A 27,157-nucleotide genomic window follows, 5' to 3' on the forward strand; every position below is an offset into this window, starting at 1 on the left:
CTGAGCAAGAAAACTCCTTCAGTGATCCAATTATCCAAATGATTGCTTGCTTCAGTCTTTTATAATCTGATTTTTCAGCTGGAGTTGGTGATGTGGAACAGTGGATGTCCTACAGCAGTGGCAGGCAAGGAGTAAGCACAGCAGGGTTGGCAGGAAAGGAAATACCTTGTAGTAGGGAGGAAATACCTTGTAGTAGGGAGGGAAATAACCTTGTAGTAGGAAGGGAAATAACCTTGTAGTAGGGAAGAAAATAACCTTGTGGTAGGGAGAGAAATCCTTGGTATTAGGGAGGAAAATCCCTTGTATTAGGGTACTGAGTAGGTGGAAAAGCAAAACAACCTCTTGGTGTAGAACATTTACTGACAAGGAAAAGCTGCAAAATCTGGGGTGGCTGCAGCTCTCTCATTTGCTCTGAGACTGTTTGACCACACAGCTCCATCCTCAGCCATCCCATTCCCTTTTTGCCTTTTAGGACTGCAGATGGCTTCTGTTTGGGTTTTATTCCTTCCAGGTCACTTTCCCACTCCATTTCCCATCTTCCAGTCCACCAGGGAGGGTCTGGGGGCTCAAATTCAGCAGGGACTGGAGGGGATTGAGTGATCAGGCCAAAAACAGGAGTGTGACCCCCAAGTCACTTTCCCATTCTATTTCCCATCTTCCAGTCCATCCAGGGAGGGTTTGGGGGCTCAAATTCAGCAGGGACTGGAGGGGATTGAGTGATCAGGCCAAAAACAGGAGTGTGACCTCAGAGGTCTGGTGGGATTGGTGGATTTAGGTTGATTTGATGGGGATTGGTGGATTTGGGTTGATTTGATGGGGATTGGTGGATGGTTTAATGGAAACTGTTTTGCTGTTCATAGCTGGATGCTTCTCCTATTCCAAGCAGCTTTTCATTCATCTTGAAACTCTTGGCTGTAAAACATTCTCTGGAAAATTTTAGATAAAAAGCCTAAATGTAGCTCTTTGTTAACTTCCTCCTTCCAAATTCTCCACATCTCCTCTCCTGTGTCTCACTTTCTCTTCCGAGTCAATGATGGCAGCTATGCCCATTTATAATTTTCTAATTTAAACAGAATTTTATTGCATTGTGCCAAGCCAGGCACCAGGGTTTTTTTAAGTTGCACTGATTGAGCTCATTATTTTTCCTTCTGCACGTTGCTGTTTACTACTCAGTTAATATATGGAAGAAATTATCCATTTGAGAATCATGGAGTGAAGAGAAAAATTTCACTAATTAACTCTATTATAAAGCATTTAGGAGCAGTTCTAACATTAGTAACAATAGTTAGGTCTCCCACAATGAATAACCTGCTTATTTTCTTGCATTTCAAAGTCAGAATGTAGAGATATTTGTGAGGAGGATGTGTGCAGCATCCCAAGACCCAACTCGTGGTAAAGGTTTCTCCTTTTGATGGGTGGCTTCTTTCTAGTTCAACAAATAAACAAAAAATAAAAAGTTTTCCTTTGAGCCAGAGATGGGAATTTCATTCAGCTGTGGAGACAGCTGATGTGCCTTGGGGCAAAATATGGGAAGAAACAGATGGCCATAAAAGGAGAAGCACTGGGGAATAAAATAATTGAAAATTCCAAGCAAGAGTTTATAAATAAAATCTGTGGAAGCTTACTGTACATAAACAAAAATCCAAGGTAAGAATCCTGCATTTTTGTTTGAATCTTAAAGGGAATAACCCAGGTAACTTGCTGGGTTTGCATTCACAGTCTTGTTTTGGGCTTTGTGCTCTGTGGAAAGTTTTGCCATGTTCCACAGGGATATGCACATCATGTAAATAAAAAGTGTATTATTTAAAATTGAATCTTACCTGCTTTTGTCTGCAGGATGTTTTGACTGTGTTTGTTAGAGTGTTTTCTGCTCATAAAAATTAATGACAGCACGAGTCAAAACAGTTAAAAATTCAAATTGGCCTTGCAGTGTTGTGAGCTCCCTTTGAATTTTGCAAATTCCTCAAACACATTCTCTGTGGGCCTTATAATGTCTGCAATTATAAATATTTCTCCTTAGGTAGGGGAATAATTCTTCAGCATTAAATAAGTGACTGTTCAGACTTTCTATTCTGGCTCTTGGTGAAACACTTGTTTTCAACAAGTGTTCATCCAACCCAGGCTATTTTATGATTCTGTGATCTTGGTCATGATTTTAATTATTGTATTTGAAAAGTCTTATTTGGGTGTAATTTGGACGTTCCTGTGTATCTCTTCCAACTCAGAACATTCTGTGCTTCTTGAGTACTGTGACAAGCCACTACAGCATGTTGGGGTTGTGTGTCTGTCTGTCCCAAATTCTAATTTATGTGCTGTCAAAAAGGTATTTTCCTCCTGAAACTGAACTTCTGTTCACTCATTGAGGGAGGGGGGGGAACCCCTGTGTGTAGGTCAGCATAAAACATTGCATTTTGGCTTCCTTTCAAGAAATGCTCTTTATTTCTTGGTTGATTGTTTCTTCCCAGTGTCTCTGAACGAGGCAAACCCTGATAAAAAGAGCACTGAACACATATCAAAGGCACAGAAGCATTTCTTCATTTTTGTGTTGTAAGAATAATTACAACAAGTTTGATTTGCAACTGCTGCCAGAGCAGCTCTTCCAGTCGAGTCGACTTGGAGAAGGTTAAAAATACGGTGGGATGAGCCTGGGCTTCAGCCAGGGAGGAAAATTCTGTTCCTGCTTGCCCAGCATGAGTGAGAGCTCCCTCCTGCCCCCTTCTCCTTCTCCCCTCGTAGCCACGAGCATTCTGTCATGTTGACACTGGCACTGGAGCTGCCTTGCTTTGAGTTTGAGAGAAGCACTTTTATCATTTCTAATACACAGCCCGGGGCCAAAACAGACAAAGCAATTTGGGAGGACGAGGTTCAGCAGGAGGCTGGAATTCCCATTGTGCAGCCCTTTGGGAATAGGAGGCTGGAGCAGGTTTTGATCAGTCACAAGTGATAAAAACTGCCCTGCTTGGTCAGCTGAGCTCCACTGGGGTGGGACGGGCTCGTGGCCACCAGTCCTGGAACACAACAATTGTGATCTGCTTTGTTAGAGCTGTCAGAATTAACCCATCCCCTTTAATCTGCTTCTTAAACCTCAAAAATCATAATATTCCTCATATATCCCTTCAACAGTCATAATATTTCCCATATATCACAGTGTTTCAGATTGATTTATTTTGTTTAATCTACTTTTTTAAACTTAAAAAATCATAATATTCCCATATATCCCGATATTTAAAACTCATTTAATTTGTTATTCTGGCTCTTAATCTTCAAAAATCATTCTATTCCCACATATTACAATATTTAAAACTCACTTGTTTTGTTTAATCCAGTTCTTAAGCTTCAAATATCATAATGTTCCCCTATATCTCAATATTTAAAACTCACTTATTTTGTTTTATCTGATTCTTAATTTTCAAAAATCATAATATTCCCATGTATCCCACTATTTAAAACTCACTTATTAGATTGGGGTGGGGACAAGCTCGTGGCCACCAGTCCTTGAACACAGCAATTGTGATCTGCTTTGTTAGAGCTGTCAGAATTAACCCATCTCCTTTAATCTAAACTTCAACAATCATAATATTCCCACATATCACAATATTTGAGATTCACCTATTTTGTATTATCCAGTTCTTAAACTTCAAAAATTACAATATTCCCACGCATCACAATATTTAAGATTCACTTCTTTTGTTTAATCCTGATCTTAAACTGCAATAATCATAATATTCCCCATATATCACAATGTTTCAGATTTATTTACTTTGTTTAATCCAGTTCTTAAACTTAATAAAATCAGAATAATTCCATATATCACAATGTTTCAGATTTATTTACTTTGTTTAATCCAGTTCTTAAACTTAATAAAATCAGAATATTCCCATATATCACAATATTTGAGATTCACTTCTTTTGTTCAATCTAGTTCTTAAACTTAATAAAATCAGAATAATTCCATATATCACAATGTTTCAGATTTATTTACTTTGTTTAATCCAGTTCTTAAACTTAATAAAATCAGAATATTCCCATATATCACAATATTTGAGATTCACTTCTTTTGTTCAATCTAGTTCTTAAACTTAATAAAATGGGAATATTCCTACATATCACAATATTTGAGATTCACTTCTTTTGTTCAATCTGGTTCTTAAACTTCAATAATCATAATATTCCCCTTCTATTACAATGTTTCAGATTGATTTATTTTGTTTAATCTAGTTTCTTAAACTTAAAAAATCATTCTATTCCCACATATCCCAATATTTAAAACTCACATATTTTGTTCAATCCAGTTCTTAAACTTAAAAAATCCTTACGTTGCCATATATCAGAGTATTTCTCCCAGGTGCTGGTGCTTTGTTTTGGCCCTGGCAGAGGAGGGGTAGGGGTGTCCCAGTCCGGGGCTGGCTTTATGTGCAGGAGGATTTTGGGTGGCACTGATGCTTTTTCATCTCCAGGTTTTTCCCTGTTTTTACCCCCATGTGTCTCTATCCCTGCAGGTTTTCTCTCCTGTGTTTTACCCGTGTTTTGCACAAGGGATTTTTTCATTCCAGCACCTCTTTGTCCTTTATGCTGTCAGTCACCATAGGCTTCTCCATGTTTTGATCTGTACACCTCGTGACCAAACTCCCAGCTTGTGTTAAAACTGATTTTATTTTATTTCAGTCTCCTTTTGAGCTCTGCTCCCCAGTGCTGTCAGCATTCTGACACCTTCCTTCTGCAGGATGTTTCCACTCTGCAGTGATTTTAGAACCCAGGCAATAAATCTTTCATCTCAGTTTCTATGAAACACTTCCAATAAATCTCCTTTAACTCATTTTCTCAGAGAGTTGTCACCAATAATCAAACAACCTAAACATGTTTATCCTTCAGTCTCACTGCTGCATGATTTCATCCGTTTAGGTGCTGCCCTTTCTGGAGATGCTTCTCATTTCCCTTTTTTATGGATTGTAAATCAAAGTGACACCACCATTTTCTCAGAGTAACAAAAATTCCCTTTATTAATGTAATTGTGCCATGGTGAATAAGTCAAGGAACACAATTGTATCCCATGATCCTGCTGGTCTGGTGTCCTTTGAGCTCTATTCCAAACATGAAGAAATGCAACACTTATCCCATTCCCTATTGTCTTTTAGTAACCCTTGACTCACTGCATAATTTCCCATAAGTTTTTATGGCACTTTTCATCTTTGCATGAACTTTTATAATTCTAATAACTTGTTACTTGTGCTGCCTTTTGAGTGATTTGTTGGGGTTTGACTCCTTTCTTTTGTTAGCAGCAGTGCCAGAATTTAAAAACCAGATTCCCCCCAATGAAATAATGGCATGTGCCTGCCCAGCTTTGTACTTGGGCTCCATATGAATTTCATTTCTCCTTGGTGTGGGAAAAGTTCTAGTCTGGAGATAAATCCCTTTTTGATTGGCTGCTCTAAATAAAGCAAACAGCAATTGTTTCTAAACTAATGGCACTGATGTTATCACTTGCCCAGATTAGAACTTGGAGACGTTGATGGAGATAAATAATTTCTTTTATTGAACCTGATCTTTTAGGGTTTTTTGCTCGTGAAAAATAAATCCTCCTCAGTTCTTTAACGAGACATGAAGCCTAGCCATAGTTTTGTGTTCAGAAAGGATGAAGTTTAAAGCAAGTTTAAACTATTTATTAAACATATTTTTATATATTAATTAAGAATTTGGTAAAATAAATTGTGTCTGTATCACATGCAAGGCTTAAAATTCTCCAGAATGCAAAATCAACCTGAAGGTAAGAGTGGATATTTCCATACAAATATAAAAACTCCAGCAGAATCAGTCCACCTTTGGTCGTCCCATGCTGCCAATGAGACAGAGAGATCCAAACCAGTAAGATTTGTGTGCTAGTGTAATAGCACACCAATAATGTGTGTAATGTGCTAATTAGTACACAAATAATGTGTGTGACGTGCTGATATTAACTGTTTTGCTGGTTGAGGGACATGAACCCAGCTTTGTGGAGCAGGAAGAGCTTTTGGCTGGTTTGGAACACGGATTAAAAACCTTGCTAGAATATTTTAGAAAGAATCCTGCTACCTGCTCCATCCTTTGAGCAATGAAGACAGCAGTTAGAATTCCTGTCCCAGTTTGATCTGTGGTCCTCAATGGGCACTGCAGCTCAGTTTGGAGACATCTCCAACCATTCCTAAACTCAGAATCCCTCCAGCCATGGCTGGCAGTGCTGGGGATTGTCCTTTCCTTGCTCGTTTGGGAGCTCCTGGGCACAGCTGCCTCCTGTGTCACCAGCTGTGTGGCCAGCCTGCCTGAGGGGGTCTTAGACAGAAAAAAAAGGGTGGAAAAACAGCTTTGGAGAGCTGCTTGACCTGTGTGGAAAGAGGCAGTGCAGATGTGTTGTAATATCTTCCCCCTGAGCAGACATGACTAAACAGACTTTGTCTGCTCCCAACAATTAAGGAGTTTGCAGGGCCCCATGCAAGTTCCAGCTTGCTCCCAACTGGGAGAGGAGTTTTTCTGTGTGCACAGATGTTTCAGCTGTTCATGGTCTCTTCATTGTGGGCTTTGCTCAAGAACTTTTAATTTTTCAAGCAGCACCTTAGTCTTCCATGCCCACCTCTGGATTTTTGGATTCCCTGGAAGCAGCACTTAGTACAGCCCAAAAGCAGGCCTTGCTTTATGGAAAACAAAGCCAGCAAATCCAGTGCTGTTTGTTCATGGCCACAGCAGCTTTCTGTCATCATGACTCACAGCAAGACCCCGAGAAGCTCTGCTCAGGCTTCGATTCACTGTGGAGACTCCTGAGTGTGAATGGAGCTCTGCAGTGACATCCCTGGGGTGCCGGCTGAGCCAGGGGCAGCTTTTGCACAATTAATAAGAGAAGGAGCAGGGAAATCACAATTAAAGCTCAGACAGAAATAAAGGAGGTTTTCCATGCTGGATGGGGTGATCACCTGGCTGGCCTGGCACTGTGGTTTGGAGGATCCTCCAGCTCTGAGGAGGGCTCACAGGCTGGACACATGTGGCATTCACATTCTCTGGAAAATCCCTTCACCCAGGGCTTTTCTCCTGGGAAGCTGAGAGGCCTCAGAGAAAAGGAAAACAATTGTTACCTCATTTGCTTCTCCTGTGCTGTGCTCATGCAGAATGTGTTTGGGGATTGTTTACCCACAGGAGATTGTTTCATTGGACTCTGCTGTGAATTGTTTTCACTCTTTGGCCAATCAGTGCTAAGCTGTGTCAGGACTCTGGAAAGAGTCAGGAGTTTTCATTATTATCTTTTTAGCCTTCTGTAAGTATCCTTTCTGCATTCTTTAGTATAGTATTCTTTAATATAATACAGTATTATGAAGTAATACATTAGCCTTCTGAGAACATGGAGTCAGAGGCATCATTCCACGGGGGTCCCTGTAAATAAAATAGACACACACAGAGGGATTTTGAGAAGGGCTTCGTGCCCTCACATCCCGCATTCCTCTGGTAACTGGAGCAGTTTTCTGAAGCCAATCTGAAATCCTGACTGCTCTTCATCCCAGAAAATGAAGAGTGCAGATGCAAACCTGAGCTAGGATGGTTAAAGGCTGGGTGGTTTTTGGTGTTGCTGGTTAATGTTGTGGAACTTTTGTTGTTGTTGTTGGGATTTTAGTGGGGCTGCACAAAGGGATACAGAAGTTTCCACGAGCAGTTCCTTCCTTACATCACCAGCCTCACTCTGAACAATGCTGGAGTATCAGATCAGTGGGAAATGAATACATCACAATAAGACAGCTTCATTTAGTCCTTCAGGAACCTTTTGAACTAGAAAACAGCTCCTTGACTTTCAAAACAAGAATTACAAAGCATGGGTTTGTACTAATTATAGATTATTTATTTATTGAAATATTTCTAGTGTGTTTGGTTAAATATTTAAATTTGCTGTGTAGGTTTTCAGCTGGAGCTTCACTGCAGTGCATGCTGAGCAGCACATGAAAAGCAATTGCCACCCCTCTTTCCTATAGCAATCCCCTCTGACACCAGGAAATAAGCTTTAAAATAAAAAAGATCCACTTAAGATACTAAACCCACTGGAGGATTAAGTTGTTCATGACAAATACAACTGATTCATCTGAGTAACATCATAATGGCAGCAGAGCTTAACTTGTTTAATAACCTGAGTTATTACATTGATAGTTTGTCTTAGAGAAGGAAGAAATTGCTTTATAAAAGGAGTTATTCCTGTAGGTGAATTATATGTGAGCAGGAAGATTCTTAAAGCTTGCTTTGTCTTAAGGAGTGCACTGATAGAGATGTGATTTGTCAAAATCACCCCTGTAAACAAATTTATTCTCTCCATTACAACTGTATATATCTGGAATAACTTATCAAGGTTGCCTGTGCTAGGTGTTGGTCACTACAAACTTTTGTCTGTGGAAGAAACAGCTCATGACTTTAAAGATGAAGGCAAACTTTGCTTCATCTTCACAATGCAAGTAAGCGATATTAAATGTTGTGCAGAGGGGCAGAGAAGAATGTCTCTAATTCAGATTTAGCTCATTAGAAAACATCTTCTGCTACTCATAATAAAAAATGAAATGGGGAAAAGCAGCCATCCCTGATGAAGAGGAAATCAAAAACTCAGGTTTAGCTGCAATATAAAAAATTTATACAGTTTGAGAACAAAGAACTTCAATAGAATAATGATGCTTTTATTTATCACACCAGAAGAGAAATATCAGAGGTACATAACAGCTCTTAAATAAATTTTGTGCTAAAGCAGTAGCACTTGAAAGGTTAATGCAGGAGAGGGATCTGAAAATACAAAATTCACTTTTCTGAGCTCCCAGTGAGGATGTTTGGGTGGAATCCTGCTCCTGGGAAAACTGTACTCTGTGTGACATGTCCTTTACGGGGTTGTTTGGGTTGGGGTTTGGGTTTTTTTGAAGTCTCTGCATTACACAACTGTTGAATGCAGCACTGGCATTTTGCAAGAACGTTCCACTGAGCCAGGAAAAGGGATGTGGAGATTTGTGTGGAATCAGGGTGGGAATGAGATGGTTCTGAAGCTGAAATTGGGATCATTGGCAGTGCCCAAGGCCAGGCTGGTCTGGACTTGGAGCAGCCTGGGACAGTGGAAGGAGATGGCAGGGATGGCACTGGATGGGCCTTGAGATCCTTTCTCAATCCAAAGCATTCTGGGATCCTGTGATTCCAGAAGTGTAATATGATTTTAAATTAATATAAACCTGGTTTTGGGGGAGAAGGGGGAAATACATATATGTAAATTTATACATATATATAAATATATAATTTATACATTATAAAATATAAATCTATAATAATTATATATTGGTATTATGTATATTTTATGATATAAAAATATATAAATATATGTTGTATGATATATACTATTTTATATAATTTTTTTTAATATTGTATATATATTTTTATATATATATATTTGTGTGTGTGTGTGTAAATTTTTTTTTCTTGCACTTGTAAAGGTGTTAGTCCTGGCATATTTTATTCTCTAAGAGCTGCTGGAGCCTGCTCCTCCTGGCAGCAACTGGAGCTGGAATGGCAGTTCTGGGCTGGGTGCTCTGGGATGTGTCCTGCTGAATGCTGATGCAGCCTGGAATCACATGGCATGAGAGGGAGGGAATTCCAGCAAGAGAGGGGTAGCCCGGAGGGCTCTGCACTGTTTGACCATTTTCTGATTATTTTTTTTTGCACTTGTAAAGATGTTAGTCCTGGCATATTTTATTCTCTAAGAGCTGCTGGAGCCTGCTCCTCCTGGCAGCAACTGGAGCTGGAATGGCAGTTCTGGGCTGGGTGCTCTGGGATGTGTCCTGCTGAATGCTGATGCAGCCTGGAATCACATGGCATGAGAGGGAGGGAATTCCAGCAAGAGAGGGGTAGCCCGGAGGGCTCTGCACTGTTTGACCATTTTCTGTTTGAATTCAAACTCTTAATTGTTCAAAATTATTCAAAACAACCTCATAAGTGTATCCAGATCTTTCTTTGCAGGGGAAGAAGAGGTGAAGTGACAAAAATGAGATGTTTAGGGTAATGTAGGTTTAGTGCCATGAAAAAGTGACGTTTGTTCTCATAGTACAGGGGATCTGTTGTTTGGTTTAGGATGAATTTTATGGCCAATCCATTGAACATCCCAGTTCTGTGTTCCCATTCTGAATCCACTCTCACTCCATTTGCTGCCTGCATTCAGATTTTAAAGTGATCCCTCTCAGCTGGGCTCTGTGACCCCAGAAGCTCCTGGAGCTGCAGCCACACAGCAGGCCAGAAGATCAGAGCTCCCCAGCTGGGGGACAGGGAGCTCAGAGCCACATCGAGCTGTTTGCCTTGCCAGCAGCTGGAGCACATCTGGGACAGCCCCAGAGCCCCTGGGCCTGCTCCATGGGGCTGCAGCTGGGCTTTGCTAAGCCTGACTGAATCAGCCTGGAGTAACAGGGTTGGTTGGGAGCTGGATCACTGCAGGGGCTGTGTTTGTCCCTCTGAGGAGGAGCAGCACAGTGGGCTTGCTTTGGGGGTCACTGAAGTGCCCTCAGAGACACCAAATGGTTGGGGTGGTGATGGGCTCTTCCAGCAGCTTTGGGAGGAGGTTCAGCCTCCATCAGGAGCTTGGGAGAACCTTGCTGTGGTCCTGGGGATGAAAAACCAACAGCAGAGCAAGTGGGCACCCACTTTGTTACAGCAGGTCCAGAGAAACATTCAAATTCAACAAGGTTTGATAGCTAGGACACAACTACTGCAGACATTCTGTTAGTCCAGCAGATGTTGAAATTCTGTGGTCAGAAAATCAAAAGCAATTCTGAAAGGGCTTGCAGAATCCAGATCCCTGCAAGAGCCTCCAGGCCCAAAATCTCTGCACAGTCACATCAAAACTCTTGTTTGTTCCATTCCTGTATTGACTGAAGTGTCACAGGAATAAATCTCACAGTTGGACCCAGGTTTTCAGCAGAATCTGGGCTGGACATATGGTTTTAAATCAGTACATGAGGTTTTGAGTGAAGTTGAGGCTGCCTCTGTTGTTTATTGACAATTTATTGTTAGTTTATTGTTAATTTATTGATAATTTATTGGTAATTTATTACATGGGCCAAACAAATGTTTCCAGAGCAGGCAAGGTGCTTGCAGAGGTCTCTCATTGCTGAGGCACCTTCTGCTTTTTCAGGTTTTTCTGTCCATTTGTAGCAAAACCAAACCAGAAACCTGATCTGCCTGTTCTATTTCTAGAACATCATTACCTTACCTTTAATTACTGATTTTTTTACTCCTCTTTGTGCTTTTCTACCAGCACTTGCAATTTTCTGGGTAATATTTCTTTTCATAAGGCTGATGGGAAAAGTGAGAGGATTGATCAGGAGGGAAACTGGCACGTAAGATTTTTAAACAAATGGATTTATCTCCCCTAAGTTTCTAAGTATACAACATGAAATAAATCTGACAATCCACTATCCTCTGAGCATTTAACACTGCAAACTGTGTTCTTTTATTCCCTCAATTCATATTTTCAGAAATTATTTTCAGTTCTAACTGTACGAAGAGCATTCCTGCTGTAAAAGAGGAGGGAGGAGGAAGTTTTCCCTACCTTCTTGCTGCCTCCTCCACAAGATAGAAATGTTGTGTACACACCACATGGATCTCCATGGAAGCAATGATGAGATTAGTGAGGTCACTGGGTAAATCCAAGTTTTCATGAATTCATATTTTGGTTACATTTCAAGTTTTCTGTAACTGGTGTGTTACAGGCAGTGCATGAGGGGGAGGCTGGTGATACTAAAGCTGTGCACAAAATTCACATGTGTGACATAACTGCACGTGGGACATGTGCTCATTTTTCCTGCCAAATGTTCTTTTCTGATAATGGGAATTGAGCTGAAAAGGATCCCTGTTGTTGGGTTTGGAATTATTTACATAAATAATGGAATATTATACATGAATAATGTGTATTTTGCTTGTGTTTGCCAGCTACACTTTTTGAGGATGGAGTGTGGTTGGTCAAACTTGAAATGCTGAAAATTGACTCAATCTGGGTTAGATGACCTTCCAATAATGCTTTTTATTGGTATGGGAATCTCTGTCTCATCTGAAAATGATCTGTGCTCTCCAAGCCTCGAGGATTTCTGTTCATTTTTTCCCCTTTGTATAATTTGGGAGATTTTTGCAAAGAAGAAGAAGTTTTGCCCAGTTCCCAGGGGCAATGTCCCCTCATGATCTGATTTACAAATGTCAGTCCAAGTTCCTTCTCCCACCCAAAATCCTAATTCCATGGGGGCTGCTGGGCTGGTTCCTCCCCAGTGTGCCCTGCCTGGGCAGCCACTGGGGATTCCTGGCAATAAATGAGAATTACCTGCTTTGAGTGAGCTGAACCCCAGAATTCAGCATCTTGAAGCTGTTGGGAAGATGGATGAGTGTGCAGGACTTGCCAGGAGGGTGTTGTTCTGTCAGGGGCTCTGGAGAAGCATTGTGAGGATGACGATGGTGAGGATGGTGGTGATGATGATAATGATAAAAGACATATTTATGGATTTGTGCTAGCTGTGGGCTAATTTAACCAAGATGATCCTTGCTTCAAGAGATGATTTAATCTCGTGTGATGTAAAAACACTGGAGCAGGGTTCTTGGAGAGGCTGGGAAATCTCAGAAATGTTTAAAACTCAAAACTGGACAGACCATTCTGAAATTTGGGGTGGTTCTGTGACAGGAGCTGAGCACCCTGAGGCTGTGGGCCCTGCTTTGGGTGATGGGTGGACAAAAGGATTTCCAGAGGTGTCCTGGAGCTCAGGGATTCTGTGCCCCTTGGAGCACTGAGTGTCCCCTAAGTCCATCTTGTACAATCTCTTCATTATTTCTGGATTGTTCATTCCTCCAGTTCAGTGGTGGAGTTAATCTGCTGCTCATTTTTAATCAATAACTACCAAATGTTTGATTTTTATGACCTGGAATCTCATTTAGAGGCCTCTGACAGCAGTTCTGCGTCACCTGGGAGTTAAAAAGATGCAGTGGGACATGGCAAATTCTGGATTTACAGCAAATTCAAATGTAGGTGTAGAAATGGTTTCATTATTCTGAGATCCATTTCTGTATCCAATCCACATTTCCTGTATAAGCCTTGAAAGGAAATTTGCCTTTATATCTGTATTATCAATTTTTGAAGGACTTATAATTATGATGAATATAAGCATACAGTTTTATTTTTAATGTCAAACCTGGGCACATCAAAGGGGGAAGGTGATGGAAGAATTCAAACATACACTATTAAATACTACAATGTTCTATTTTCATTTCAGTCAAAGACTTTCTATCAGATTTAATCACTCCTATGACAGAATTTCCATTAATTGTGGCTTCCTTCAAGCACACATTCTCCTTGGACAGCTGCCTCTTGGTGGTAGTAAAATGAAGCTGGAAATCCCACCCAAAACGGAATAATGGCATCATCAAACGTGCTTGGGGGGGTGTTTATTTATTTTATATTTATTTTATTTATTTTCCCACTTGTTTGCAGTTTTTAAGAGCCTGAAGAAAAGGCTGGGTAGTAGAAAATCTCCTCTTAGAGGCTTTGCAGCAGCTCCAGGGCTGTGCCCTGCAAAATGCCCTTTTCAGCTCAGAGAGGAGAGAAAGGGGGTTGGTGTTTGCTGCTGTTGTGCTTTGGGACTTTTCTTCCCTCATAAAACAAGGAACAATGGGAGGAAATCTGTCTGGGGCATTTTTATACCAGAAAAACCCCCGTGTGCATTTTTGTTTGTTTCTCTTTTTTTTGTATTGTTTCGTTGATTGTTAGTCATGACCAAAAAAAATCCTTTTTGTGAAGTTTTCATGTCCTTTTCTATGAATACCTGGGAAAACTGCTCTAAACCCAGGAGGGACTGATTGGTGCTTGGTGCTACTGCTTGTATGTCTGCTTGGGACTGGAGATATTAAAAAGACTTTCAAGCTAAAGGTTTATTTGTTAATAAATATTTTCTGTGCTGTTTACTTGCCTTTTTCTGTTTTGTTCATAAAAACAGCTTTTAAAGCCCTTCAGGTACCAATTCTACAAGATATTTAGGGTTTAATGTCCCTTCCAACCCAAACCATTCTGTGCTTTTAAGTGTTGTACATGTATTTTAAAAAATTTATACAAGAGGAACTTGTAGAAGAGCTGCTGTTTGCTGAGATTAAAATGAGAATCTCCATCACCCTGACTTTGCAAGCTGTGGCTGTGGGCTGAAAATACAGAATTTTGGAAATGCTGGAAGGGCAAAACAAGCAGAAGTCAGGGCCACCAGCACTGGGAAAAAAAAAAAAAAAAAAAGGTACAATTTGATGGACTTGATTTTATTGCAAGGTAGTGAAGGGAAGTCTGGGGGGCAGAGACAGAAAGAGAGAATTTGTGGGGGTACAAGAGATGCCAGGGATTTGTCAGCCAGCTGGGATAGGGCCACTGTGTGCAGGGATTTGGAGAAATTATCCACCCTTTTCTGCACCTGCTGCTTAAATAAAGCAGCTTGAAGAAGAAATGCAGTTTTTATAAGCCTTGGATTTGAATTTTTTTAGGTGAATTTCTGTGTGTTTAAGTATGGAATTGATGTGTCAGCAGAAGGATGACACATCTGATAGGTAAATATTCAGATTTTGGTCTGATTCTGGATGTAGCTGAATTAGAGGAAGTGAGAAGGTAATTTTGACAAAATATTTGGGGGAATGACTGTGGGATGAGGTCTTGTACTGGGAGAAGTGGATGCTTGCTGGATTCTGCAGCTGCAGGCAACCAGAGAAGTCATAAAGTGGGGAAATAATAAAGAGTGGCTGGGTGAGCAGCAGTTCTGGAGCTGTGGTTGTGGAAGCTCAGTTTGCAGGTACCAGGTGTTCCTGTGCTAGGGAGGAAATGCAAGACTCAGTTCCACTGGATTTATTGAAAGTGCAATCTGGAAAATCAGTCTGTGGAAAATCAGTCAGTGGGAATTTGTGTGTTCCCACCCACCACAGCCTTCCTATTATTTATTATTATATATATTCCTATTAGTTATTATTATTTATATATATTCTCTGGTCTTGGACAGCGAGGAGTGCCCTGAGCAGGCTGAGCAAAGCAAAATCTCTCCTTAATGCTCCCTCTTGGGGGTTCACCTGGGGCTTCTTTCCTCCAGGGATGGGGAGGGAATTGTTGAGTGTGGAAAACTCAGAGTGTGCTGGGCTTGAGGGAGATGAGGGAAGGGCCCACTGTGCAGAGGGAGAGATGAAAGGAGGGTGCTGAACTTTGTAATTCCCCCTCAGTGTGTCTGCACAGGTTGGAGCTTGCAGGGGTTCCATAAATTTCAGGCTGCAGTTTGGGGCTGTTCCTGAAGGAGGGAATGGAGGGAATGCTGATGCCAAGGGGTGGAGCAGGTCCCACAGGGGTGCTGCAGCCTGGCCAGGTCAGCTCAGCACATTCAGCCACACAGCCACACTCACAGGGGTGTTGAGCCAGATATCCACACTGCAATGTGATTTGGGCTGCCCAGAATCCTGATGTTCCTCTCTGGGATAAACACGGAGCTGGAACATGCTTTACCTCATCTCTATCAAAAACTCACATTTTATTGCTGGAAAATAGCAAAAAGTTGCTTGAATGTGTTTTCTCTTCATTAAAAATCCTGATTATTTCTAAATCATAGAGTGAGATTTGATGACTACTCAGTGAAGCCCTGTTCTCATGTGATCCTCAGCTGTGCTCTTTCACTGATGACACATTTCATTTTCAGCCTTTAGAATTTTACTCTGTACTCCCTGGCATATGTGAAGCATTCATAACACAGCAAACCCTGTGGTTTGCATAAAAAATCTCCTCCAGGTCCTCCTGAGCAGCGTGTTTTGGTCCATGTGTCTGTAAATTAACCTCAGTTGTGTGTAGAGAACAACTCATGTGGGGCTGCCTTGGTTGGTTGGCAGTTTGGAGGCAAGAAACTTCTTAGAATCCCCTCAAGGTGCATTTCTATTCTTGCAAGTTTATTTAGAAGATAAACAATCATTATCTGGTTGAATCACAGATGTTAATTGGAAGATGCAAAGCCTGGCTGGGTGAGCACCAGTTTTGGAGCTGTTGTTGTGGAAATTCAGTTTGCAGGTGTTCCTGTGCTAGGGAGGAGATGCAAAACTCCCAATTCCATTGGATTTACTGAAAGCGCAGTCTGGGAAATCAATCTGTGGGAATTTGTGGCTTTCCCCCCACCTTATTCTTCCTATTATTGCTGACAATAATAGTGGGACTTGCAAGTGTGGGAATCCTTCCTTTCTGCTGAATAGCCATCATTTGCATGTGAAATTTAAGGAGCTTGAATGGGAGAGCAGGTATTGGAAGGAGCAGGTGCATTCAGATAATCTGCCCAGGTTGTGCAGGCTGGGGTGGGGCTGGCAGCTGCTTCATTTTCTCCTCATTCTCTGACTTCTCCTCTCTTTGCCTGGAGCTGTGTTTGGGTTTGCCTCAGCCAGGTGTGCTGCGGGACAGAGGAGATGTGAAAAAATCCAAATTCCCTGCTTGGTTTGGAAACCAGACTCTCTTGACAGTCATTTCACACACTGTCTTTCTTGGCTTTCTGTGTTTTATTTCCTCTCTTGAAAGGTTCACTCTTTTGAAGTCATCCCCAGAGTTTGCACAGCCATCATCTATTAAAGTTTACACATCATTTTTGAAAACATCTATTGCTCTTAGTCAGGAGCCTGTGATAATTTAGCTGTCAGTGTTTCACACAACTTCCTTTGCACAATCCCATGGAGCTTGTTTTCTTGAAGTCAATTTGCAATTGTTAACTTCTGTATTGAATTTTTCTCTTTTGTTTTGGGTTTTCCTCTTCCCTCTGCGTGTACTTTGTTAAGATACCTCTACTTTGTTCTTTCTAAACCCTGGTAAATGGGACACGAAATGCTGTGCTGGGATTTTGGAAGTGTCCAAGGCCAAGTTGGATTTGGTTTGGAGCAATTTGGGGTAGTGGAAGGAGTCCCTGCCCATGGAATAAAATCAGCTTTATGTCCCTTTCAACCCAAGCCATTCTATGGTTTAATGGTTCTGAGATTGCATGAAGTGTAAACTGGCTTATAAAACTGTTCTCCTGGAGGGAAAATGCTTTTAAAATAATTTTAAAATCATCCCACTCAACCCAGGATGTTTGAGTGTTGGTTAAATACCTGGGAACCTCATTTTCAGTGTTTTTGTGAATATTTTTTGTTCAAAGCCTCCTTTTTGTTCAGAGTCCCCCAGAAAAGAGCTGAGTTTTGGATAGGAGAGATTTTCCTTGTCAGGGCTGCAGTCTGTGGGCTTTGTTTTCAGACTGGGGGGACTGTCTGAGCTTGGGATTTCTGCTTTTCTCTGCCTTGAATCATACCCTAAACTCTATTTAAAGATTTTGGGTTATTCCTATTAGTTATTATTATTTATATGTATTCTCTGGTCTTGGACAGCGAGGAGTGCCCTGAGCAGGCTGAGCAAAGCAAAATCTCTCCTTAATGCTCCCTCTTGGGGGTTCACCTGGGGCTTCTTTCCTCCAGGGATGGGGAGGGAATTGTTGAGTGTGGAAAACTCAGAGTGTGCTGGGCTTGAGGGAGATGAGGGAAGGGCCCACTGTGCAGAGGGAGAGATGAAAGGAGGGTGCTGAACTTTGTAATTCCCCCTCAGTGTGTCTGCACAGGTTGGAGCTTGCAGGGGTTCCATAAATTTCAGGCTGCAGTTTGGGGCTGTTCCTGAAGGAGGGAATGGAGGGAATGCTGATGCCAAGGGGTGGAGCAGGTCCCACAGGGGTGCTGCAGCCTGGCCAGGTCAGCTCAGCACATTCAGCACACCCCACTCAGGGGTCTTGAGCCAGATATCCACACTGCAAAGTGATTCGGGCTGCCCGGAATCCTGATGTTCCTCTCTGGGGTAAACACGGAGCTGGAACATGCTTTACCTCATCTCTATCAAAAACTCACATTTTATTGCTGGAAAATAGCAAAAAGTTGCTTGAATGTGTTTTCTCTTCATTAAAAATCCTGATTGTTTCTAAATCATAGAGTGAGATTTGATGACTACTCAGCGAAGCCCTGTTCTCATGTGATCCTCAGCTGTGCTCTTTCACTGATGACACATTTCATTTTCAGCCTTTAGAATTTTACTCTGTACTCCCTGGCATATGTGAAGCATTCATAACACAGCAAACCCTGTGGTTTGCATAAAAAATCTCCTCCAGGTCCTCCTGAGCAGCGTGTTTTGGTCCATGTGTCTGTAAATTAACCTCAGTTGTGTGTAGAAAACAACTCATGTGGGGCTGCCTTGGTTGGTTGGCAGTTTGGAGGCAAGAAACTTCTCAGAATCCCCTCAAGGTGCATTTCTATTCTTGCAAGTTTATTTAGAAGATAAACAATCATTATCTGGTTGAATCACAGATGTTAATTGGAAGATGCAAAGCCTGGCTGGGTGAGCACCAGTTTTGGAGCTGTTGTTGTGGAAATTCAGTTTGCAGGTGTTCCTGTGCTAGGGAGGAGATGCAAAACTCCCAATTCCATTGGATTTACTGAAAGCGCAGTCTGGGAAATCAATCTGTGGGAATTTGTGGCTTTCCCCCCACCTTATTCTTCCTATTATTGCTGACAATAATAGTGGGACTTGCAAGTGTGGGAATCCTTCCTTTCTCCTGAATAGCCATCATTTGCATGTGAAATTTAAGGAGCTTGAATGGGAGAGCAGGTATTGGAAGGAGCAGGTGCATTCAGATAATCTGCCCAGGTTGTGCAGGCTGGGGTGGGGCTGGCAGCTGCTTCATTTTCTCCTCATTCTCTGACTTCTCCTCTCTTTGCCTGGAGCTGTGTTTGGGTTTGCCTCAGCCAGGTGTGCTGCGGGACAGAGGAGATGTGAAAAAATCCAAATTCACTGCTTGGTTTGGAAACCAGACTCTCTTGACAGTCATTTCACACACTGTCTTTCTTGGCTTTCTGTGTTTTATTTCCTCTCTTGAAAGGTTCACTCTTTTGAAGTCATCCCCAGAGTTTGCACAGCCATCATCTATTAAAGTTTACACATCATTTTTGAAAACATCTATTGCTCTTAGTCAGGAGCCTATGATAATTTAGCTGTCAGTGTTTCACACAACTTCCTTTGCACAATCCCATGGAGCTTGTTTTCTTGAAGTCAATTTGCAATTGTTAACTTCTGTATTGAATTTTTCTCTTTTGTTTTGGGTTTTCCTCCTCCCTCTGCGTGTACTTTGTTAAGATACCTCTACTTTGTTCTTTCTAAACCCTGGTAAATGGGACACGAAATGCTGTGCTGGGATTTTGGAAGTGTCCAAGGCCAAGTTGGATTTGGTTTGGAGCAATTTGGGGTAGTGGAAGGAGTCCCTGCCCATGGAATAAAATCAGCTTTATGTCCCTTTCAACCCAAGCCATTCTATGGTTTAATGGTTCTGAGATTGCATGAAGTGTAAACTGGCTTATAAAACTGTTCTCCTGGAGGGAAAATGCTTTTAAAATAATTTTAAAATCATCCCACTCAACCCAGGATGTTTGAGTGTTGGTTAAATACCTGGGAACCTCATTTTCAGTGTTTTTGTGAATATTTTTTGTTCAAAGCCTCCTTTTTGTTCAGAGTCCCCCAGAAAAGAGCTGAGTTTTGGATAGGAGAGATTTTCCTTGTCAGGGCTGCAGTCTGTGGGCTTTGTTTTCAGACTGGGGGGACTGTCTGAGCTTGGGATTTCTGCTTTTCTCTGCCTTGAATCATACCCTAAACTCTATTTAAAGATTTTGGGTTTTGTATTTATTTTCCACATCCTTGACCCTGACTGGCGAGCTGGACATTTGTGTTTGCCTTGGCACGCTCTGAGCTGCTCATCTAGGGCAGGATGAAAACTCTTTTTTTTTCCTTTTGTAAACAAACTGTTCCTCAGGATTTTCCATAAGGATTTACACCACCATTTTGTGCCTCTTCTAGGAACAGAGAAAACCTTGCCATTCAGAGTTTTCCTTTTACACAGCAGAGAAATGTTTGATTTTATGTCTTTCCCCAGGTTGGATTGGAAGAGCTTTTTTCAGAACGTTTTTAAATTCCAGAAGCAGTCCATTTTTTCCCCTCTGAGGGTTTATTAAAGCTATAGGTCAATAGGCATTGTTGCCTGTCTAGAAAAGGGGTTATTTGTATTTTTTATTTGTCTACCCACTGCAGTGAGAACAGTGCCCCATTGTCCCAGGCACTGGGTGCATGTAAAATACTGCTTTGTGCCCTGAAGAATTTACAGCCTAAAGAGCTGCTCATGCTCTGCTGCCAGGGGGGTTGGATATATTTTAGTGGCCAGGATGTAAAATGAGAGAATAACTCAGCTGGCCACTTGATGCCAGCACACAAGTTGTGTTTTGGAACAGAGGAACTGAGTTTTATTTCCCCTGGGACACAGAAATGCTGCTGCTCCTTTGGCCAGGGATTTCTGGGGCGTGTGCTCTGGAAAAATGGCATTTTTGTGCTTCTCCTCCAGACCACTTGTCATGTGTCATCTGCAGCACTCCACAAGTGTTGCAGATAGTTTGGCAGGTTTGAAATGCTCCAGTCACAGATGCAGTTTCATGTATCATAAACCTGGTGTTGCTGGTATTAAATCCAGCTGGAGGCTCAGTGCCCGTGTTAGTCCTGAGCTTAAACCCTGCCAGGTACAAAGAGGGGCTTTGCCATGAGCTAAACTTCTGAAATATCAGGGAAAAAAAGTGGTTTAGGAGCATCCCTGTTTCTCAGGAAGGAAAAGCTTGGAGGATGTAATGAGAATATTTTCTCCCCCCAGATAGCTCTGCAATCCCTGGTGTGAATTTCCACCTCTGCACCTCAGTGTGCTCACAAGGACACCTGGATATTCTGGGGAAATACTCATTTTTCCCCCACTCCAGAACCATTTACTGGCCAAGGGCAAGTCAGAAAGTAAAAGTACAATGATGTTACACAGCAGGAAAAAATGCTGTAGTTTAATTCTTTCTTAAGCAGTAGAAAGGTACAAATTCCCACATAACTTCTTGTCCTTAAGGTGCTGTTTATGAGATCTAATAGCTAGGTGTCAAATGACCAATTAATGCTTCATCAATGTCTAGAATTTCTCTGCAGTGTTTAGTAAAATAAGCTGTTTATTAGCAGTGATTACTCACGTGAAGTGTGTGCCAGTGAATCAGCAAACCAACCCAAAATGGCTGGGGCTTGATCTGAGCCTCACTGTAAATGATAATAAAAATCAAATAGCCACATTTATCTATTATCTATAAATGATAATAAATAGCAAATAACCAAATTGATTTCTTTTCTGTAAATGATAATAAATACCGATTAGCCAAAGTGACAAACCCCAAAAAGTAGATGTTAAAAATACCCCCAAGATGACAAATAATTATTGGTGTGTGGTTGTTAACAGAAGTGAAAAATACTGACTTTTCTGTAATGTTCCATTGGTGCTAGTCAGCAGTTCATAAAATGCTATTTATTATTGCTTTTAAACAGCAATGTGAATTTTTCAGAGTGTTTTAAGAGCATATTTCAACTGCACAAGCTAAAATTCCTTTTTTTGTTGCAGATCTGGGACATGAGTGATGATGAAACAGTTTGAAATCAGGTGCTGAGGAGGAGGAGGATGCTCTGGAGTGCAGCCCTGCCTTTTATCTCTGCTTTGAGGAGTTAATGATTGCTTACCCCTCCTGGCTGCTGGAAAGACAAACAAACAGAACCCACGTTTTGCCATGAATAACTTCTCTGGAAAAGCAGTCTCTCATGGACAGAACTCACCATGTTTTCATTTTATTGTGTAAATAACTGCAGCAATGTGTTTGTCTTTAAACCTGGTCTGTCTTTTTTTTTGTGGGTTTTTTTCTTTTTTTTAAGCTTCTAAATATGGCTTACATATAAAAAATGCTGCTTAAGTAACTCTGGGTGGTTTGTTTGGGCCAGGTTTTATTTTGCTTCTCAGTGGCCATGTCCAAGCAGCATTTCTGAATGGCTTTTTTCATCTCTCTCAGATTTGGGGCACTTCAGGTGGAATTTGTGAAGGTTGAGCACTTTCTGCTCTTGGGAGTTAAATTTAATGTTTAAAGGTGGGGAGGAGTGGGGAAGGAGCTGAACCTTCTACCACAGGAATTATTTGCAAACACAAATTTCAGGTGCAGATGTTCTTGATGTGTCCATGGAGTTGTTATTCCCTGTGAAGATCCCATCTTTTCATGCTATGCAAACAAAGTGCTTTGACTGATTTTTGCCCAGGAAAGACCAAAATGCATTTATATCCTGATTAGGCTCCCCTGAAGCTCAGAGAAGGTTCTGTTCTGTGGTAAAAAATCACTTTAGGAGGTGGTGGGTCATTGATTCAGTCAAAACCTGCAGGGAAATGCTTCAGTGAAATGAGAAATTTGTTCCCTGACTTTGCTGTTCTTGGGTGTGGTCATGCAGAACCTTGCAGGTGTTCAAAAAGAGGAATTCTCTTTTCCTTTTTGGTTCATTGAATTTTTTCAAGTGGCTTAATAAGCAAAACCAGAAGTTTGAAAATCCTTGAGTTTAAAAAAATAGCTTGAGAAAATGGAGTTTTAAAATCTCAGAGTACATTTTACTGCAAAATTGAATCTATTTGTCTTAACTTGGAACAGGTTTTAGAAGGAAATTTGAAATCCCTTTCATAGCTTTATATCGTGGGGTTTATGAGTTAACTCACTTAGAAAAAATGCAAATCACTTTATCTGCCAAGCAGCCTCTATTTCCCAGGTATATTATGAAAATTAGTTGGTCAATCCAATTATTTTAGCTCCTTCCTTAACATAAGCTCTGAAGACTTTTTTTTTTGTAGAAAATTTCCCAGTTTCTCTCTCATCAGAACAAGTTCAGTCAGGTCAAAATATGCAACTCCCATCTTCTGATCAGAAATGATTTATTGAAACCTGCTGAGGTTTGCACCAAGTGTCTAAAATAACCATTATTGTCTAAAATAGCCATTATTGTCTAAAATAGCCATTATTTCTATTTATTTATTATCATAGTCATTGTATTTACATCATTTATTACCTAGGGAAATGTCTAGCTTAGGTAACTGAAGTGTAATATAAAAATATATATGAATGCAATATATTTTGAAAATCAGAGCTGGATATCAGAGCAAGTCATCTCTTGGTGGTCAGGCACTGAAGACTGAGACTGAAACCCTGAAATCTGCATTTTTAAAGCAGTTTAAATACATCATGGCTTTGCTGGCATGTTTTTAACCATGCCATAGTCCAGCTGGAGCCACTTAGGTAACTGAAGTGTAATATAAAAATATATATGAATGCAATATATTTTGAAAATCAGAGCCTGGTAAATGAGCAAGTCATCTCTTGGTGGTCAGGCACTGAAGACTGAGACTGAAACCCTGAAATCTGCATTTTTAAAGCAGTTTAAATACATCATGGCTTTGCTGGCATGTTTTTAACCATGCCATAGTCCAGCTGGAGCCACAAGTTGGTGCCAAGACAGTTTAAAGGGAATAATCTGCTTTTTTTATCTTTGGGAGCTGCTGACCGTGGAGTGTAAATGGCTCTGCAGTTTGGGGTTATCTAAGACTTGAAAGCTGCACATCTTTCTGAGCCTGGTAAACATTAATAATTGTTTTGAGTGCCTGAAACTCTGCCTGGGAGGTGTCTGTGCAGGGCAGGGAGGGTTCAGGCTCAGGGTTAGTGCCATGTGTCCTTCCCTCTGTCACTGCAGGGCCACCAGCTCGGCCAGGCTGGGCTCTTTCCTGGCCAGCTGCTCCCCTCATGTCCCTGATGTGCAGAAACTCTTAAGTCTGGCTTGGAATGTCTTCCCTTGTCTGACTGAAATGTTGGTTTTGTTCTCCTTGTGGCCCAGAATTGTTCTTGTTCCAGCAGAGCTGCTGGAATTGTTTCCTCCTTGGGAGGGAAGGAAGGAGAGAAGCTTCCATGTCTGTGCTCTGGAAGCATTTGAGCTCTGGGTTTTGGTGTCCTGTCTTCCTTCTTTTCTTCTTTTCTTTTCTTTTCTTTTCTTTTCTTTTCTTTTCTTTTCTTTTCTTTTCTTTTCCTTCTCTCCCCACATCCCCATTGCTGCAGGCTCCCTGCAGCAGGGCTCTCAGTGACTCCCACATTCATTCCCATTCCCAGTCCATCTCCATTCCCAGTTCACCTCCATTCCCAGTTCACCTCCATTCCCAGTCCATCTCCATTCCCAGTTCACCTCCACTCCCAGGGGCAGACTTCCCCCACAGTAGCAGGGAGGGATTCTCTAAAGCAGGCTGTTGGAAATTACTGCTTTTACTGAATTTCTGGGCATTTACGGAGTGAATCCATTCCAATGAATGAATATGTACATTCAAATATTAATGGCAGAAAAATACATTTATTTGCTGCCTTGTATACACTTATACAGGATTTCTGCCCAGAGCCCAGCTCCAGTGCTTGCTGTTTACTGGGACAAGCTAAACTTTCCTTTCTTCATGGAGGAGCTGGGATTTTACTGTTATTGGTGCTGCCAGGAGCTCCTCCACCATGGCACCAGAGAAAAGTACTGAATTTTCTCCATTGGTGCCAGTCAACAGTTCATAAAATGCTGTTGGTGATTCCTTTTAGACAGTAAATATGAACAATTAACAGTGAAGAACCTGAACTTCACTGGGGAGCCCAGCCAGGGCTGTCCAGGTGTGAACCAAACCTGTTGGGAAGAGGGCATGAGGAGCCTCAGAGGATCCTGCTCTCATTATTTCATTATCTGATGGGAATACACTGGCATTTTATGGCAGCCTGCAGTGTGACACCCCCGTGCCTCATCTGGGGACATTTCATTCTGTTGGAAGGTCTCAGTGGAGAGCTCTGACACCACTTCTGTACTTGAGCATTAAAGAAACTGATGGAATGAATGACAGCTTCTGTTGTGATTACCCACTTGTGCCAGCTGGAATTTTGCTTCTCCACCACCCCTGCAGTGTGTCCTGCTGGCTGGGGTTTAGAATTTGGGAACCACATCCATCAGAGTGAGGAGTGTGAGATTCTGTGGGAGTTCCCTTCCCTGGAGCCCTGCTCCTTGGGGATGGATTTCCCTCAGGGACACCTGGCACTGTCCTGGTGCCATCACAGCTGTGGCCAGAGCCCTTCAAGAGTGGCTGCTCTGAGCCTGGAGCCTTCAGCTCTGGGATATTTGCCCAAAAGTGCAAATCACACCGAGATGCAGGGGGGAGGGTCCATGTGGCCCCGACAGGCTGGTGGAGAAGGACCCACAGGAGCTCCATTCCCAGGATGGCTCCAGGACCAAGGACCTTCTGCCTCAGTAGAAGGCAGCAGCACTGGAGGTGTTTTGGCACAACAAAGGAAACTGCAGTCACTGTTCCACGCCTTTAAATCATGGAGTTTGATCTTGGAAAAATGCTTTCCCTTCCCTGTGTCCTCAGAGAAGCCCAGTGAGATAAACTAAAGTTCCCATTTTGTCACTTTTGATATTCTTACCCAATTTCTGCATGTCCCTGTCCATGGCAGAGGGTGGCACTAGATCCTCTCAAAGGTCCTTTCCAACCCCTTGACATTAAATTATTCTAGTCTTGTTTCTTTGTAGAAATTCTGGCTCACCTTAAACAGATGCCACAGAAGTATTTGCAAAATTGAGTGACTCTGCCATCTATGAGCAATTTATTTTAGTTTTTCACTTGTGCTCTTCTTTAGAAAACTCACTGAGGTGGAGTTTATTTCTGAGCTCTGCTCTGTGGAACCATTTGCTAACACTTGTTTCTCCCTCTTAGTGAACCAGTTCTTCCTGAATATCTGTTAACTTGCCTGACTGGGGTTGGTGATGGAATCAGAGAAGCATTTTGTTGGAAAAGACCCTTCAGATCATCAAATCCAAGGGTTCCTGCAGCCCTTCCACTGCTCTGGGGCTGTGCTGGGCCATGAAGAACTCGCCCAGCTCCCAATTTCCCTTTGAGTTTTTCCCCTTTTCCAGCCACACCATAAAAGCAGTGAGATTCTGAGATGGGTTTTGGGAACAGACTTTGCTGTGCAGGATTCTCCCCGAGGCCAGGGATGGGTGAGGTCACTGCTGCTGCTCAAGGACACTGCCTCTCACACAATCCATGAGTTTATTTTTAACTCCTCTTCAAACAAAGAAGAACCAAATTTTAAGAGTTCCAGGCGAGTCCCAGCTCTCGATTCTTGTGGGAATAGGAAGGATTGCTCACATCCTTGCAGAAGAAAATCCATTTCAGGCTGGCACAGCCCCAGCCTGTCTGCTCCTTCCACGTGCTCCAGGCCACTCTGGTGTCCCTGGCTCAGGGATTGCTGCTCTGGGACTTTGCATTCAGGGTGCACACAGGGAAAGAGAGCAGGAGCAGCTCAGTGGTGGGACTTTACTGCCAGATTTTGAATTTCTTCTTGAAATAACAATGCAAGGCTTTCCTTAGAAACAAGTAAGCATTTATACTCCAAAGAGAGCCATTAAAGAAGAATTTGCAACATGGGAAATTTTAGCTGACTTCATAAGAAACAGAGCCTGGAAGATGTCTCCAGCCTGTTACCATTTGGCTTCCTTAATTCCTTTTTTCTTTTTTTTATTTCATTTTCAGTGCAGCTGATGTGCTCGTGCATATCCTGCCAGAATGAGACTTTCCTTCCAGAGGCTGTTGTGCACCTTTGCTCTTGCAGAGCACCTGGATTAACTGTTTTCAAAGGCACAAATACTACACTAGGAGGACTTTGGACTGTGCCAGGGTGTAAATTCCCAACCCATGGAAACCCTGCCTTCCTGCCCCATTTCCAGCTCTCCTTCCCTTGCAGCTGCCTTCTCCAGAGGCCAAAAACACCACTCAGGCCATGCTTTAGGTTTGAAATCCATCTGGAGCTGCCCTCTCTGTTGCCTCTTCATCTTTCCAGGACAATAATTTCTGGAAAGTTCATTTTCTTACCTGTGCAGCACTTGGCAGGTTTGGAAGTAAAAATACCCTAACAGCTTATTGAGGTTTTTTCCTCTAATTTTACTTTTATTGGTAATTTGTCAATAACCTCTCTGGGCTTTATTCTCAGTTCTCCTGGGTCAGAACTGTTGTTTTGTTGCCATGCTGAGGGCTTACTAACCAGGCTGTGCCTCGTGCTCCCCTTTCTCTTCAGGCAATGCTCATCCTTCCACCAGCCCGGCTTGGAAAGGAATGCCTGGAATGAGTCACTTGGGGATTATTTTAACCAGGCTGAAGCTCCTCCCAGAAGA

General features: G+C 41.9%; 1 long non-coding RNA gene across 1 annotated transcript in view; it reads left to right on the forward strand.

Annotated features, from left to right (window-relative positions):
* Positions 1–23,975, forward strand: part of LOC120501782 — a 50,541-nt gene extending 26,566 nt beyond the window's left edge. Inside the window, exons 2-3 of the long non-coding RNA XR_005627399.1 lie at positions 21,516–23,008; positions 23,215–23,975. This is a non-coding gene — a long non-coding RNA (uncharacterized LOC120501782). The remainder of the gene's footprint in view (positions 1–21,515; positions 23,009–23,214) is intronic.
* Positions 23,976–27,157: the final 3,182 nt, after the last annotated feature.

The sequence above is a fragment of the Passer montanus genome, unplaced genomic scaffold (genome assembly GCF_014805655.1).
Source record: "Passer montanus isolate IOZ18808 unplaced genomic scaffold, ASM1480565v1 scaffold202, whole genome shotgun sequence".
Classification (NCBI taxonomy): domain Eukaryota; kingdom Metazoa; phylum Chordata; class Aves; order Passeriformes; family Passeridae; genus Passer; species Passer montanus.